Source organism: Siniperca chuatsi, linkage group LG23 (genome assembly GCF_020085105.1).
Source record: "Siniperca chuatsi isolate FFG_IHB_CAS linkage group LG23, ASM2008510v1, whole genome shotgun sequence".
NCBI classification, from domain to species: domain Eukaryota; kingdom Metazoa; phylum Chordata; class Actinopteri; order Centrarchiformes; family Sinipercidae; genus Siniperca; species Siniperca chuatsi.
Window position 1 is genome coordinate 3,573,110 of NC_058064.1, and position 17,107 is coordinate 3,590,216.

Here is a 17,107-nt window from a genome sequence, read left to right on the forward strand (position 1 = left end):
TCCTGTACATACACACAAAGGGACTAATCAGAACACAAGATTTTCTCCAAAACAGTAGTGAATGTCCAGAAAAGGCTGCACTCATCAATACTGGCTAAACATCTTTACCGACCTCAACAGATATACAGTATATAAATATACAGTATATAAACACAGGCAAGTGATTTTGTATCTAAAAAGGTTCTATGTAATGAAGTCTTCTAAACATAAAAACACATCAATAAGTCGTCTCCTACTATTTGGGCCAGTCAAAGTGCCCAGTCTTTAAAGCACTTGGTTACAAACTTTGTTACAAATATTTCTCTATAAATGACATAGTTGTGACTAAATAAGCAACGATCAAAGTCAATGTTCGATAAAAGAAAACCATGGTTAGTTATAAACTAATAAGCCTTTAACACTCATGACTAACTAATCTTCTTCATCAGGATGGTGTTCCTGATTTGATTGACAGGCACATGAAGTATCCCTAGCAATATTAGCAAACAATGCATCAGTGTGCAAAACACACGCACATCTTTCTTGTCACTGAGTCCCAAACAGTACAGTGATTTTTGCTTCCCAAGAGGGAAGGAGAAATATAAGCAAGCAACCCAACAACTGTCATCAGAGTCGACCAACAGCGCTCCGCCTACTTGTGAGAAAAGTTCAGACACAAATACAGAAATCTCTCATGTGGAATGAGCAGTGCGGTTTTAATTTTGGCAGATAATAATAGTGTGTTCATGTAAAACAGCATCAATTTTAGTAAGAAATTTAGGGGCCTTAAAGGGACAGTTCACCCCAAAATCAAAAATACAAATATTTCCTCTTACCTGTAGTGCTTTTTATCCATCTAGATTGTTTTGGTGTGAGTTGCAGAGTTTTGGAGATATCGGCCCTAGAGATGTCTGCATTTTTTTAACTTAATGGAATGATATGACACTCAGCTCGTGGCGCTCAAAGCGCCAAAAATACATTTGAAAAACTCAACAGCAATGTCTCTTTCCAGAAATCATGACCCTGTTACTCCAGATAATCCACAGATTTGTTGTGAGCAGTTTCATGTAGAAACAATTTTCTTTCTATTGATACTCTGCAACTCACATGGATAAACAGCACTACAGAAGAGGTAAAATCTGTATTTTTGATTTGGGGTGAACTGTCCCTTTAAACAGCTCCAAGTGGTTCTGAGAACAGCAAAATGTTTGAAGGACTTTACTACAGAGTACACTCAAGTGCGCCCATGGAAAAACCCAATTAGCTTCTAGGCCGGTGACCTGGGATTAGATCCACCATATGTCCACCTCTGCCCCGAGCTGGGACGCCAGCCAACTGATAAGTATCAAGACTGAAACTAACAGAGCCGTACGCCACGCAGCCCATCAACCACACTGTCACTGAGGATCTGGGGTCAGGCTAGAGAGACTGAATTCTGAGGTCACGGGTTGAGGTTTGAATGAGGACATGATGCATATTTGCAGTTCACAGACAGAGAAGAAGTGCTCTGTTATTGTGTGGGATACAGCTGGTTTGATACAGCAACATCTTCTGAACGGATCTATAATATCTGGTGGACGGACACACATTTAGTTAAGGAACAACTGGTTACAGTACTGGTAATTATATCTAATTAAGTCGGCAGAAGATTAATCGACAAATATTTTCATTGAGTAATCTTTTAAATAATTTATAAAAGCACAAATCCCCCACATTCTGTGGTTCAGGCCTCTCAAATGTGAGGATTTGCTGTTTGTGCTTGTTTTATATCAGTGTACGTTGAATATCTGTGGGTTTTGGACAGTTGTTCAGACAAAAAGAGGCAGTTTGAAGACGGCCCATTGGAATGTCCCAAATGCCTTCTAGTTGTCAGTTAGACAGCCTTTATTCTGAACTGATCCAACAAGGTCCATCTAATCCACACAATACTGCATTAATAATATACAGTATGTTTAATTACAAATATTATAATCCACATCTTCACATCTCCACATCTAAACGTATTAGTTTAGAATATTTTGGCACCAAGATAGACAGATTGTGAGATACTGAATAACAATACACAGTCATTATTGGCAGCTTCAATGTAATGTCAATCTAAAAATAACGGCCTTCAAAAAGCCATATCTGTCAAACCACAATGCTAATTGAGAAACAAGACCCTCTTTTGTTCTGTTGTACACTCGGCAGGCCAGCAGCTGTGAGGGATGTGTAACTGCTGTTATGATGTGTTAAAGAGTGAACATGTAACCTCAGACTGGTTAGACCTCTCCGAGGTGCATTAACTACCCACTGACATGAAAACAGCATCACAGCAGAGAACAGGCAGCTGGTGGCACATTTATCCAAAATGATCTGTATCAGCCTTCGTGAACTCATATTGGCCAAACAGCGGTTGTTTGTTGGACATGAGGTTAGTCACATCTGATGCAGGGTCAGGTGCCAATGCAGTTCTCTCTCTCTGTCTCACACACACACACACACACACACACACACACACACACACACAGACAGGCCAGAGGGCGGCTCAGCATCTGGTGGTGTGTCGTGTGTTGCTGCTCTGAAGCCAGGCATTAAAAGAGAGAGCGGTGGACTGAGCCAGCTGGGATCAGCGGCCAATAAAGACGGGCAGCAGCATCTCGGTGCCAAGGAAATGCAGAAACCCCGTGTGTGTGTGTCGGTAGACTACATCTGGTATGTGGGTGGTCTGCCTGCTTTGTGTAGTCAGTCGAATTCTGCTGCACTGTATTGAAATCCTTATCAGACTCCAGCTGACCTGCAACATGTAAGACTTTGGCTGCCTTTTTAAAAGGAATAGTTTGACATTTTAAATACGCTAATTCGCTTTCTTTAAGAGTTAGATAAGAGGATCAATACCACTCTCATGTTTGTACAGTAAATATAAAGCTACAGCCGACAGCCAGTTAGCCTAGCTTAGCATAAAGACTGGAAATAGGGGGAAACAGCGCTGTCCAAAAGGTAAAAAAAAATCCTCCTACCAGCACCAGGATTGTGTAAGAACAACCTGTTGTTTCTACACAGCTTTTGTAAAGACGAACGAAATGAGATGTTAATTAGTAAGCTTTAGACGTGCTGTTTGGTGGATTTTGTTACCTTGGGATGGAGCCAGGAGAGCAACCCCCCCCCCCGTCTTACTGATTTCTGTACTGATTCTAATCTGCCTTCTCAAGAAAATATTTTTTTTTTTTTTTTTTTTTTTTTTTAAATCGTACCGCTGAGTCAGAAAGAGACAGTAAAAGTAAACCAAGTAATGAAACAAAGTCCAGCCTCAAAATGTTGTTCGTTCAAAACTTTTTCGGTCTTTTTCAGGGACTGCAGGTATCTTTATGTATGATCACACCTACATAGTAAGGAAACGCATTTAGGATACGGTGTAAAAACTGTAAAAACAACAGAAGAAGGCATACAGTATGAAGCTGAGAGAGAGACCCAGTAAAGTCTCTGTTGCTATGTTACAGACATTAAGTCAGACTAAACCTGCTTTGAGTTTGGGAAGCCACCTGACACCGTGCAGCCCGGCAAATAAACTGTCCTTTCAACAAGAAGACACACACACACACACACAGTCTCTCTCTCTGTCTGTCTCACACACTGACTCATTCAATTGTTTCTGGAGAGGCTCTGCAGACGCTGTAACAGAGATAGAAAGGGAAGAGAAGAAGCTGATGAACTAACTTGTGGTTGTTGACCCTGACGACAGCGGGGCTTTTCTGTTTCCTCTCTGTCACTGAGGCACAGATCCAACAGCAGCCTCCAACTCAGTGCTGGAGACATCTTATGTTCTTTATCCAATTTGGGCATTATTATTAGATTAATATCTTAATACAGCAAAGGTAGTCGTGTGCACATCCAATCCCATATTCACTGTAGGCCAGGTGAATGGATTCAGTAGTGGAAGAAGTAAACATTCTAGAAATGTTGCCTCTGGTTAAAATAAAAGTTTAGGAGATATAACCCAATACTTTTTACTTTTACCTAGATTAATATATAGGCCATTTTCTAACTTTTTTCTAAAAGCTTAACCTGATCTAATTCTAATGACACTTTTTGACCAAATTTGACACAACTAGTGCTGAAACAATTAGTGGATTAGTCAATTTGTTGATCGAACCAAAACTTTGGAGTCATTTATCAAAAATGCCAAACATTCGCTAGTTGCAGCTTGTCACGTGTGAAGATTTGCTGCTTTTTTTTCTTTAATACTTTTGTAAATTGAATATTTTTGGCTTTTAGACTGTTGGTCGACGCATCACAACAGCTGTAGGCATAGGCTACTTCGGCAATGTGAGTAAAAGCATCTTGTGATGTCTAAATGTCGCATTATAGACTAAAAACTAAGACAAATAAAATTCTGTGGGGAAATCTGTAGCTGCAGTTAACTGTTATCAGCAGGGTGCAAATGTGCCTCACATTCACCAGGTCTCTAAAATGCCACACAGTGCAGCGACTATGTATAAAAGTCAGCAGGGGGTGGTGTGCAAAAAGGTCAAGTGTTGACAATGGTGTACTGGCAGCAGTGTGGCATGAAGACTAAGCAGACCTTTAACCTAAAATGCTGCGGCAGAGAGCTTTTATTCTACTGCTGTGTCCACGAGCAAGAAGCTGAGACCCTACCAGCTGTGTAGGTGACGCTCTCTGTCGGACTGCTGACCTCTCTGACCGTTTTCCTATGAAAGTCAAGTCAGTGGAAGATTGGGATTTGGGGCTGAATCCTGTACAGCTCAAACTGTCTTGTTAAAGGAATAGTCTGACATACTGCGAGACTAGCTTGTTTACTGTTTTACACAGTTAGATGATTCACACCAATTCCAGCTAATACAGAGGCAGCACAGTGACAGTTTCTTCCCATCTGCAGCCGGCCTCATCAACAAGGCCCGGGACCCCCATTGACACTGACTCCTATACAGCCCCCCCCAACGAAAGGTCTACACACCTGACTCAATGTGTTACATTAATGCACATATTTTGGATTCCTATCTTGCACATTGCAAATCTTCTTTATACTTCATACTGTGAACTTTTGCACATTCTCTGGTCAATATTTTGCACATCCCTGCACACAACAATCATATTGTACATATTTTTTTAAATATTTTTTCACATTTTATTGTGAATTTTTATATTCTCTATTTATGTTTCTTAACTTGCAGTACTTGCTTTATCTTTCTTTATATTTTCTACTTACTATGTTTATCGTTATGCACCAATATACCAAACCATACCATGGTATAAATACAAACCTACTTGGCAATAAACCTGATTCTAATATTTAACCTTGTCAAATTGCTTTTTTCCAAAAATCCAAAACTCAAAGCACAAAGACCAGCAGGGGGAGGCTGCTAGAGTGACTGTAGGCTTTCAGCCTTCTTGTTTCCTAAACTGATCAGTACCTGGATTCTTGTCTCAAGGATCGGGTACCTTCCCTTTCCATTTTTCAACGTTTGCTTCTACAAAATCTATACTAAAACAATAAACTTTGGCACACACAATGTAAATGTACATTCTAGATTATGGGTGTTGCAGAAATGTTTCAAAATCCAACCCATTTAGCTGTTGTAAAGCAACAAAGTCTATTTTGGTTGTTTATATTCTAACTGTATTAGTAATGGTAGTAGCAGTAGTAGTAGTGTGACAGGACTTGCCTTTTCCAGGAATGTTGCTTCTACTTAGCTTTCTATCTCTATTTTGCATCAGAGCTGGGAAAGGGCTGATCCCAGAAAAGCAACTCAGCAGCGCAGCAGTGACACAATGGCTCCAAATAAGAGCTGATGAAGCGAATAGTCAGACCCTGACACATCTTGACATGCTGCTCATTTCATCGCACTGAACACCTCTGTGGAGGAAAAACCAACCTAACCTCAGACTTTAGACTACTTTTTAAGATGACAACAATGATATGAGGACAGGGGTCTGCAGGAGAAAAAAAACCAACATAATTTTCTGATTAAACAGTTGATTTTTTTTCTCAGTTTGTTGTTGTTTTGCTAAATACTGGAAATCAAATATTACCCTCCACTTAATTTAACATCCCAGTCCTGCAGGTGGACAACATATTACAAGGTCTTAAAACCGCCTTACAGTCTCACTGGTACATACTACCACAAATGCCTCGTGTTGTCAAACTCTAAAGCCAATGACTGCACTAAGCTGAGCCGCATTATCCTGAAGCTGGATAGGAAGGGTTGAAAGACACACCACTGTCAAGTCTGCAGTATTTAAATATGTGTTTTCCTACCACAATTTTCAAAATAAAGCCATCATTTTCTTTAGGAAAACTTCTACTCCTATGAATTGGTACCAACTTGGATGTATTGTACTTAGCAGTCAGTTGGTGAATAGTGGTGATAGTTCTTTTAAAATTATTTTAGATACACACTGTTTTCAAGCCTTAAGACGTTCTTATCAGGACATGAGGACAGGAGAAGCTTCATGATGTGTTGGATGCATGCTCTTTTATTTGTATTTACAAAGTGTGGTTTTACTCTATGTTAATATAGTTTTTCACCTTGCACACTGATAAAACAACAAGGTAGTTCCTAACATTGTATGGCTTATATACATATACAGTACATACATATACATATATATGGAACTGACACGTTTCACGCTTTTATTTTGAAGATAAATTCGCCCTACATCCGTTTTTATTTTAGTTCTGTAGAACTTAACGCACCTTACTGCGAAGGTAACTATCCCTTCTCTCGTGAGGCAGGAAATAACATACATTGCTCAACTTTATTAAACACAAGCACTGAAAACTACGCATCCACGCGTCCCCTGTTTACATCCACATATTTTCTTATTTTATAATATAAACAACTGAGCTCCCTCGATTCATTTAAACGCTACAAATGCAGCAGCACCGAGCTCATCAAAGTGAGTGACAGGCCGTCACAGCCAATCAAGAGCCTCAGAGCCCGCGGCTGCAGCCAATGACAGACCGTGATTGGTGCTCCGGCCGCATTGATTCCGTTACGAGAGGCAGCCTTGGGAGTTTCGGGCGCGTGAAGTTTTAAACAATCAGCCAAAATACGACCGGAATTAAAGCGACTTGACATTCAAAATAAGACTGGGTAGGTACTGAAGACATTCATTCACTAAAATCAAGTTATAAGCTTTACTGTAGCCAACACCTCGAAGCATCAGTGTTAGCATTTCAATTAAAATATACCCTAGGACCACATTTTTAAAAGAGGTTTTTTGGAATTATCTCATTTAGAAATTGGGTTTTATGGTCATTTCTTGTGGTCACTTTTTAACTTTACATATTTGCTTTCCTCTACTCCTCCTAACTTTCTTTTAGAGCGAAAAACTCACTTAAGATACCAAAACACTAACACCTCTTCAAAATATTAACACTTGTGCTGCCGATAATAATTGTATTTTAACTACCAGTAATAATAACAACAAGACGAAGATGCAGCAAACGAAAGTATAAGCCATGGATAGAGTGGAAGAAGTTAGATTCATTTGCTACAAATATGCACGTATATTGTATGTTTTATAACCACGATAGCAAGCTATATTCACCCCAAACCCATTTGGTACAAAGGTATGCTCATAAATAAGACCTTTATTTTGTAGGGCGATACCGGAAGCCTCCTTCTTCTACTCTGCTAGCTCAACAGTGGTGGGTTTGGCTAGGTAGGCCTCGGTGAATACAAATAAGCACAAAGTTTACAATAATAAAACACAATGTACCCTTTTTCGTAAACGTAAAACAACATAAGTAATTTCACACAGCCGCCCAACAAAGTCCCAAAACCTCAGACGCCATGTTCCATTTCACTTTGAAAAGCTACCGTTAATGGGTTACCGTCATTCAGCCCCGCAGTAACGCTACCGTTTCCACTGACAGATGCATTTCAGGAGCTCGACAAGTTCCCGTCTGCTCCAACAGTATTAGCTAACAAACTCACGAAGGCTCACCTTGATATTAACTCGACGGGTCCTCCTCGATCACATCGCTGCAGGTATTCCCCCGGCCAAACTGGAGCAGAAACTGTCCATGGTCCCGTACCAGGAAGTCCAAAGCACTTCTCAAACTCTGTATGGAAAGCCGCGCAGGATCCCAGCCAGGTAGCAATGCGCCGCCCGCCGGGCTGATCTGACCTCACCGGGTGGATGCTGCTGCAGCTGCTGCTACTGCTGCTGCTGCTGCTGCAGCAGCTCAATCCAGCCTGCGACATTCCTCACACACACAAAATGACCCACAGTTACCCGCTGCTGTGTTGTGGTGGTCTGTTACTGTCCGAGCTGTAGTGGTCAATAATAAATCAAATATAGGTCCTGACCCCGAGTCGTCATCATAATGCCAACCACATTTTAACATTGAGAATTATCATTAAACAAACTATTTTCAAACAGTTTTTAATATGTATTCTTTTTTTTTAGGATTCCCCAACTTCCAACTTTTATTTCACTTATTTATTTACTTTACTTTATTTAACCGGAAAGTCTCTTCATAGAGGTAGCCTATATGTCTTTGACAAGGAAGACTGAAATTAAGTATATGGAAATACTCATAGATACAATTTGAATGTGGTGTTTAAAGGAGTTATTCCAAGTCAAGGGTCCATAATATGAAAAGGGATTTACTTGCATCCGTTTGGTACTTATAATAGTATCATGTATTCAATAAAAAATCATTGTAAGCCTAGAACTGGTGGATATATTCTCTAAATATGAATTACACACAAAACAGACAAATAAATGAATGATTAAATAAATAATTAAGTTAACAGAGCTGGGCTAAAAGGGGCTAAGTTGAATATTGTAGAGGAAAAGCTGATATCAAGACTATCTCCAAGGATAAAGACTGAAAACAATTCTTGAAATGACATACAGAACAAATGCCTTTTTTGGATATATATATTATATTTTTTTCACTCTTGAAAGACTATCACACAACGTGTATGTCATGAAAAGTCATGTGTAAGGCCTAAAAGTAATGGATATATTCTCCAATCTTCCATTAAAAATAAATAAATAAATAAGGAAAACTGATAAAAGCCGGACTAAGAAGAGTTTTCCCATGTGAAAGACTGTCACACAAGTGACATTAGATATTTTTATGTTAGCCAAACTACATATTTAATTTATTTTATTCATTTGCAAATAAACAAACAAATAAACGGGTTGGTTGCATATTGTAGCTGGAAAGCTGATAGTAACTAGCCTGGCAGGTATGCTCAGGCTTGACCTTCCCATACTCTTATCTGATGTAACTTCAAAACTTCAAATGACAAATTATCTTCAGATTCCACAGAGTGTATGGCTACGGGCTTTAGTTATACTCCAAAACTCACACACTGAACCTATTTTTGTGGCTTCCGCTTTCATTTGTATTCTTATCTCGGCATCATCACAAACGGGGTCTTGTTTTGACGAGGAGTGTGTCAAGTGTCCACACACTTCACACGGTGTGTTTGGAGACATTTCTCTCATGTTAACTTCGCAGGAGGAATCCATTATCACCGTTGTTTACATAACAACAACACTAAGTTATTTGCTGATAAAATAACAGATTATATAGTGATGCAGTTGCCTTTTTAATACATCTGCTCTCCAGTAGCATAAACATGGATTCTAGTCATGTGACTACAGTTTTCCTTTGTACATGACAACATGTACATCTGTCAGCGAGTTTGCTGACCTGAATTCTTTAAGTTCATACTGACCTCTATAGGCAGAAGATGTGATTAGGAGCTGGGCCACATTATATGGCTGCTGGAGAAACAGTGGACAGGAAGAGGAAAAGGGAAAGATGGAGGGCAGATCAGAGCAGGGTCACCGAAAGTCTGGCTGTCAACAACTTGCAGCTTTTATGCTGGTTGGACATGAGCGGAAAGGGGAAGGAGGGGCATCATGACAGGGTTGTCATTTGCAGGTTACTAGTTTAAAAGATCTCAACATTTTTGTCATTTTGTTTTAGTTTTTAGAATCCAAGCAAGTTGGATGTGATGGGAAAGGGAATACAAAAGGAAAGAGGTTGTGGGATAATCACACAAGGGCTCTAGCTGGCAGAGTTCTGTTTAAAATTAGCTGCAGCCTCCAGATTTAAAGTAATTTATGAAGGAAAAAAGAAGGAAAGGCAGGGCTGTTTAAAAAAGGTATTACAAATCCCCAGCCTCCAGATGCCTTGCAAGTTGGACGTGATGGGAAGGAAATGTTATGTTCTTGTTTCTATCTGATAGTCTTTAAAAAAAATCTTAAATCAGATTTCATTCAAGTGGACATGAAAGGAAAGGAAAGGAAATCATGAAAGGGCTGCTACTGGCATATTTCTGTGTAAAAGGGACTTAAAAATGTCTTAATTTTGACTTTCTACAACCTAGATTATGTGCAAGCTAGATATAACGGGGGGAAAGGGAGAGGAAAGGCAGGACGATCAGAACAGGGCTTTTACTTGCAGATTTTCTCTTTAAAAGTTACAAAAAATTCGGCTTTCTTCAACGTGCAGTGTTCAACTTGGACATGACAGGGAGGTGAGATGATAATGAGCAGGCTGTTTCAAAAATCTTAAAAGTGGCTCCAGACAACTTGTAGATTTCATGTAGACTTAATGGGAAAGGAAAGGCAGGACGACCATGACAGGGCTGTAGACTGTATGTTTAAAAAGTCTTAAATTTGACTTTCTATAACCTGCAGTTTTCTTGCAACTAAGACATGATAGGCAAGGGAAAGTAACGGAAAGGTTAGCAAAGAGAAGGAAAGGAAGAAGAAGAGTTGGGACTTTTCACAAGAGGGCTATCACTGGAAGATTTCTGTTTAAAAAGGTCTTTAAAAGTCTTAAATGTCTGCAGATTCCCAGGCTTTCCTCTCCAACACAAAGCTGCAGCGTGGCGTGTTGAATGTGCTCAGCGCAGTGCAGCTTAGTTCAGCCAGGCTCGGTCTGCTGTTTTGTGTTTCACTGCTGTTACAGCAGGCCGGGAGGAGCCTTAAACACACACCCAGAGTGTATAATGAGGGCTGGGTATAGGGCTGCACTGTTTACATTAGAGAGCATACTGTTTATAGAGAGGAGCTGTTGAACACTCCTGGCAGACCACATTATTGACTGCAGAGAGCTGACTGGTGACGGGGACCACACCTGATGCAAATGCAACAGTCACGAGGTGGAAACCAGAAGAGGGCAGGGCCAGCTGTGACCTCCAGTCTGGGATCAAACAACCAGCAGAGATAACGTTTTCACAAGAGAATGAATTTACATGTAAGCCTTTCTACTTTGAAAAGACACATTTTTCATGTGCACCTACAATTTGTGATGCCATCCAGCTCTTGTTCTATGGAGTTTGAATGCACTTAAAAGGTATCCTGTGGAGTTTTCTTGTATACAAATCATGTTTACATTCAGTGTTACTCACCAAAATGCATTGTGTGTATCCTCGAGGCCGGACAAACGCATTTCCTTCCTCATAAAACATTTGTGAAGCCGATATGAATATTTTAAATCCTGCACTGTTTACAGCTATATTTGCTAGCTTGCAATCTTCTTCTTCCTTGCTTTTGTTGACACATAACTACATTTCTTTGCACGTTACCACCGCCTTCTGTCGATTTGCAGAATAGCACCAAACCGTCGGCAGTATTGTGTATCGCTGCCTGCATGCGCCTGCACGATTCAAACGGCGACCCGCTGCTCCATAGCACTACTACTGGCCAAAAACTCATGGGGTACCTTTAATGTAACATTCCTTGGAAAGCGATGCCAAATTAATATGAGGGAGACTTTTAGAAATACTGAGGTCAAGTCCCCCAAATGTCCCCACCTTTGAAATTTCTTTAATATTTGGATTTGGATGACTTAACTGTTCAATGAACGTTTTTACTTCCCAACATGAAGGTCTCAATGCTGTTTAAGAGACCTCTCCAGTGCCAGGAATCAAATTGTGGTGGGAAAATATTGTCTCCTTAATTTGTTGCTTTTTTAAATGTATCTATTATTATTATTATTTTTGGTGAGACTAAAATTAGTGGAACCTGCCTTTTAAGTACCATCATGTTCCTATTTTTAAATTGTATAATGTAAATTGTAAATCACAGGTTTCTCAAATCGAGGGGGCTTGAAATGGTGGATACATATCTGTGTTAATGGTCATAGATGCATACATACCTACTGGAAGTTTTGAGAAGAAATAATGTGTTTCTGGCCCTAAAATCCTTTTAAGACTCTGTATACAAATTAAGAGAACAAAGGTGACAAACAGCCCTCTAGAACAGCTCATAAATTGAGTTAAGTTTGGTTTAGCAACATTGGTGTACCTGAGGTTTGCTACAACTGAGTATTGACTTTCTCCAACAATGTCAGACTCAATCCAAGTCAGCGATTGATTTATTCATTTGCAGCGTGTTGTGTTCATTTATTGGACATGTCCGTCAGTTGTCAAGGACGCACCTTTCAGTGAATCACAAGGTAAATCTGAGGAAGAGTGAACAATGGAACACACAAACAAGCATCCAATTTGAATGGCTGTGTGGTCTGATCAATCAATAAGCCTCAGTCTGTTGTGGGTTTACAGCTCAGTGGCAGGAAGCAGCATCACAGCCAGCAGCTAATCAGGTGACAGTGATGTAATATGTTTTATAGTCCAATATCTGACAGCGCTGCAGACCTGTACCACTTACCTTGTTAGTGCCAGGCGTTACGGCCTATTTGTTATCCTAATGTGTCATGTGACCATGTTAAGGGGGCAATGAGAGGGACACGACTCTGGCTTCGCCCTGCTGTGAGTGTTGATTTCACGGCCTATTAAGCCGGTGATTGTGGCGCTGCTGTCTGCAACAAATTCTACATCAGTTCCACCTACAATTGCTCAACACAACTACACACTGTGGTGACACTTAGGGAAACACACAAAGATGAAAGAGATGAAAATGTTTGTTATTTCCTGAGTTCTCCGTAATCAGAGCTGCCCTCAAAGTAAGCCATGAGGTCACCCATCTCGGTCACTTTACAGACTGGCCTTTTTACAGATGATGTAGTGGATCAAATGTGCTCAAAGCATGATGGTCTGATGCCAAGATTTTTAAGTCTACATCTGGCAGTGATATGGAACCTTTTATGTACAAGTACCTGCAGATTTGATATTATAGAGAAAAACAAATTAAGCACTGGTTAAACCCAGTGGTGGAAGAAGCATTCCGATCCTTTACTCAAGCAAAAGTAGCAAAACCAGAGTGTGAGAATACCTCCGACCTCCCTGGAAGGGGACCCGCTCCCTATGTAGAAAAAAACGGCTTATTTTAAGGTAATGAAAACACGATTCTTATTTTCAGGTAATTATACAATAATTAAAACACACTTATAAATATTATATTCCATTTCTGCTAAATGTTACACACTGGACCTTTAAGTACAAGTATGTAAGTATTATCAGCAAAATGTACTTAAAGTATCAAAGTAAAAGTACTCCTATCGCTGAGTAAATAAGAGGTGCTTGGGTTAGGTATGGTTGTTGACGTTCTGTCATGCACCACATGGTGTTTAATATTTACCTGAGGGGCCTCTCTCCCCCTCAATTATAGGCCAACATCGTGTGTGTGTGTGATATAGGTTTTATGTGATGTCTGTTTATAATGTTTTTAATGTTTGATGTTTCTATTTTTGTATTTATATTGCAGTAACACCTACAAAAATGTAACATTATGAGATTATTTCATCATGTTAATAACTATTTGCACACAACTTTGTAATGAAGAAAGAACAAGGGAACTTTTCACACCAACTGGGTAACATTCACCATCAAACTTAACGAAAAAGAAGATGCAAACACTGAAACTTCGAGAAAAACCAAACCACGTGGAAGTGTCACATCTTGACTTAACTGCAGCACCTCAGAGCAGGTGGCAGGTGCCACTGAAGCTTTAACATCACAATCAAATTACATTTTCAATGATTTTTTTCCAGCTTTACAAACTACTGGTGAATATTTACAGGAAGTGACTGAGCTGTCCCGCTGTGCAGGCATAAAATGTCTAAAGGGCGTTGTCATAGGCACACAAAACACACACACACATATCTGACAGAGATCAAAGCTCCAAAGACTTATCTGAGATCCGGCACGCCCAAACATCAATGAGGAGTAACAGGTATAATGTAGGTCATGGTGTACAGTGCTAATCTCATCAAAGAGCATGCTATTTAAGATAGAGATACGGGGGCATTCCTCTTTCACGTAATATCAGCAGAGCGTCACCTTGGTGAGAGTTTTGGTATGAAATTCTTGGTTTTAATGAGCCAGACGTGGCTTCTGAAGTCACTGCATCAGGATTTACCTTCCTCTTCCAGCACAAGATGGCAGCATCGTATCATCTAACTCCGGTAACACTAAACTGTATGCGTAAAGTCCTTTGGTAACTGTGTTTTATATATTACTCTGGTTCTTCTGTGTTCTGCCAACAAGCTTAAGCATTGCATAAGCATAACAATTCAGTGAATATTATGTCTAACAAAGGGGAATGAGTCACTTCAGTTCTTCAAAGGAATGCATAAGAAATGGTGGGAAAATGTAAAAAAGACAAAAACAAAAAAACCCTCTCCCAGGCCTTCCTTTGATCAACACTATAATTTAATTACCTGCATACCAAAGAGAGCCTTTATTTGGAATTTCAGTCTCACTCGTCTTATTTGCTCCATGGCACAGTAAATTCAAAGAGAAGTTTCAAAAGTGAAAAAAAAACAACATTTTTTGCTCTTTTTTACTCTCGAGAGTTGAAATAGGTGTTAATGATAATGTAATCAGCTCCATACAACACAGAAACACAAAGAACAAAACTGATGTACTCACAGTAAATATACTCTAATAAAGTGGCTCTTCAACTGTTGATCTAAAATGGTGCAAATGATATGAAATGGTTTGTGAAGTTTGAACATTTGCTTTCTAAAAATGAATTGGTGCAACGTTGTTATTCTTGTTAAAATAATGTACTGATATTAATTTCATTGATCTAAAATTGTGCAAATTATATGTAAATATTTTGTAAGATGTAAACATTTGCTTACTATAAATAAATGGAGGCAATGCAGTGGTCAGGATAGTATGCATGTGACTGTGCCCTCTTGTTAAAATAATGTAATGATTTCTCTTTTTTTTCTGAATAAAAACAGAGAATTAAACTTTTTTTTATTAAATTCACCGCATTGTGACGTTAATATTTTGATGGTCTTACTGGTAAAGTTCCAGTATAGTATTTATCAAAACTCCTCATATCGTTGCGACTTATAGTTTTCTTATTTACTTTTGTACCTAACACGGTATTTGATACAAGGTGCGGCATCAAAATGATATAAATAAACGCGTTTACCTGGTGAGATGTTAACCAAACCCCTGATGAGTAGTTTTTAAAATCACACATTCTGAATGATTCATTTGTGAGGCTATTCACCAGTATGTTGTTGTGCTATGGGGTACACGACAGAGTGGCCCCCGTTTATTTTTCATCAGTGATTGCAGAGCATCCCATACAGTTCCTCACAGGAAGGAAGCGTCCACGTTTCCGTCGGGAATGGGATGGATTGAAGACTGATGTATGTGTGTGTTCTTAGCCCCTGTGGCACGTCTTGTTTCTACCTCTTCTACCTCTGAATAATAGACTAGCTGTGTGGTTTGGTGGTTTAAGAGCTTCTTGTATCTTCAAAAAAATTCACAGGGTGGTAACAAGTAGCCTGCTAGTCAACTGCATAATGCATTAATCTATTATATTTTACCTGCATACTAACCACTGCATAGTATGACTTGAATTACTTACAGTACTCTCACCCCACTCCAAAAACATCACCATTGTTCTGATGTTTCACTGAGCGTGACTCCTCTATTTTCATCTGCAAACAATGTCTTTATGTTTGGTCTATTGATCCAGTATCACTGCTGTCTACTCCCTATAAATAGTCTCGTATTGATGTGATTTTTTTCATGTGTTATTCATTCTACGCAGCTGAGAGGCTTCATGATGGGTGTTTTTAAGGTTTTTCAGCTCCAAGAAATGATAGCAAAATAGGAAAAGCAGCAAAAGTACAACTCTGTGGTGTCTGTCAAGGTTACCTGAACACATTTAACTATTATATAATTACATTAAAACATTGGTCTTTGGTCTCTCTTCGGTCATGTACTGTTCAATCGAGTTTGTATGTGAATCAAATCTTTTAAAAAGCAGCATTGTGATGTTGCATGGCCTAAATGCTGTTTCAAAGGCTTTTAAATTATGAGAAGAATAAAACTTTGCCGAATCCTTGAAATCTTCTGGACTTAAAAATGGTCAAATTGAAAGAAATGAAGTGCTGCCAGTGGCAAAGTCGGCCTTCAAACATGCACATTTGTCAAATCTCTGTTTATGTAGAATATTGTGTCTGACTACGTAGACCTTACCTTGAATCTCAGAGCATCCTTGGTGACAGCTGATGAAGTGGTCTTTTTCAGACACTCACCTTTTCCACAGTCGGACCACCAAATCTTCAAAGACTACTAAATGTGTGTGTGTGTACAACCATCATTTCAATTTTGCTTGCAAATACACATCAGCATGTAGCCTAACACATTCCCTTCCTGGCTGCTTTCACATTTTAAAAGTGATTTTATAAGAGGGAATAAAACCGAAAGAGAGAAAACTGAAGAGAAAAACATTGATGAAAAAATAAAACTCTGAGCTGCAGACATGTGAATTACAGACCACACGTCAACGATAACAGAGGTGTAATATTATCTATCCATGGGTAGGATCCACAGACTAAGGGCAGTTTATTATATGCCTTGTCTCAACCTCACAATCAATATTTAATAACAGACTTGGTGGACTGGTGCAGTGATGAAAAGAAAAGATGCCATAATGTGCCAGAGAGCACATAATGTACAGCAACGTGGATATTTGCAGTATGAAGTTATAAAGATAAAAGATATAGAGCATTGCACGTTGCAGCTTTGGTTCAAAGAGCTGGTTTAAAGTGAGGGCGTCTGCAGATTGTCTTGATTTATTAGACCAACATTAAATGTCTGTTTTTATTTTTTCAAAAAGCAGCCAGTAATTGTCCAGGGACTTGATTTTTAGTATTAAATTCATTTCTCTGAGGTAACCTTCAATGTGTGGAGCTAAAGTACCACTTTTTATTCAA

The 17,107-nt window shown here is 39.3% G+C and overlaps 1 protein-coding gene across 1 annotated transcript in view; it reads right to left on the minus strand.

Moving 5' to 3' along the window:
* Window positions 1-8,197, minus strand: part of usp6nl (USP6 N-terminal like) — an 83,971-nt gene extending 75,774 nt beyond the window's left edge. Inside the window, exon 1 of the mRNA XM_044185878.1 lies at window positions 7,930-8,197. The gene's annotated coding sequence lies outside the window, so the exon portion shown is untranslated. The remainder of the gene's footprint in view (window positions 1-7,929) is intronic.
* Window positions 8,198-17,107: the final 8,910 nt, after the last annotated feature.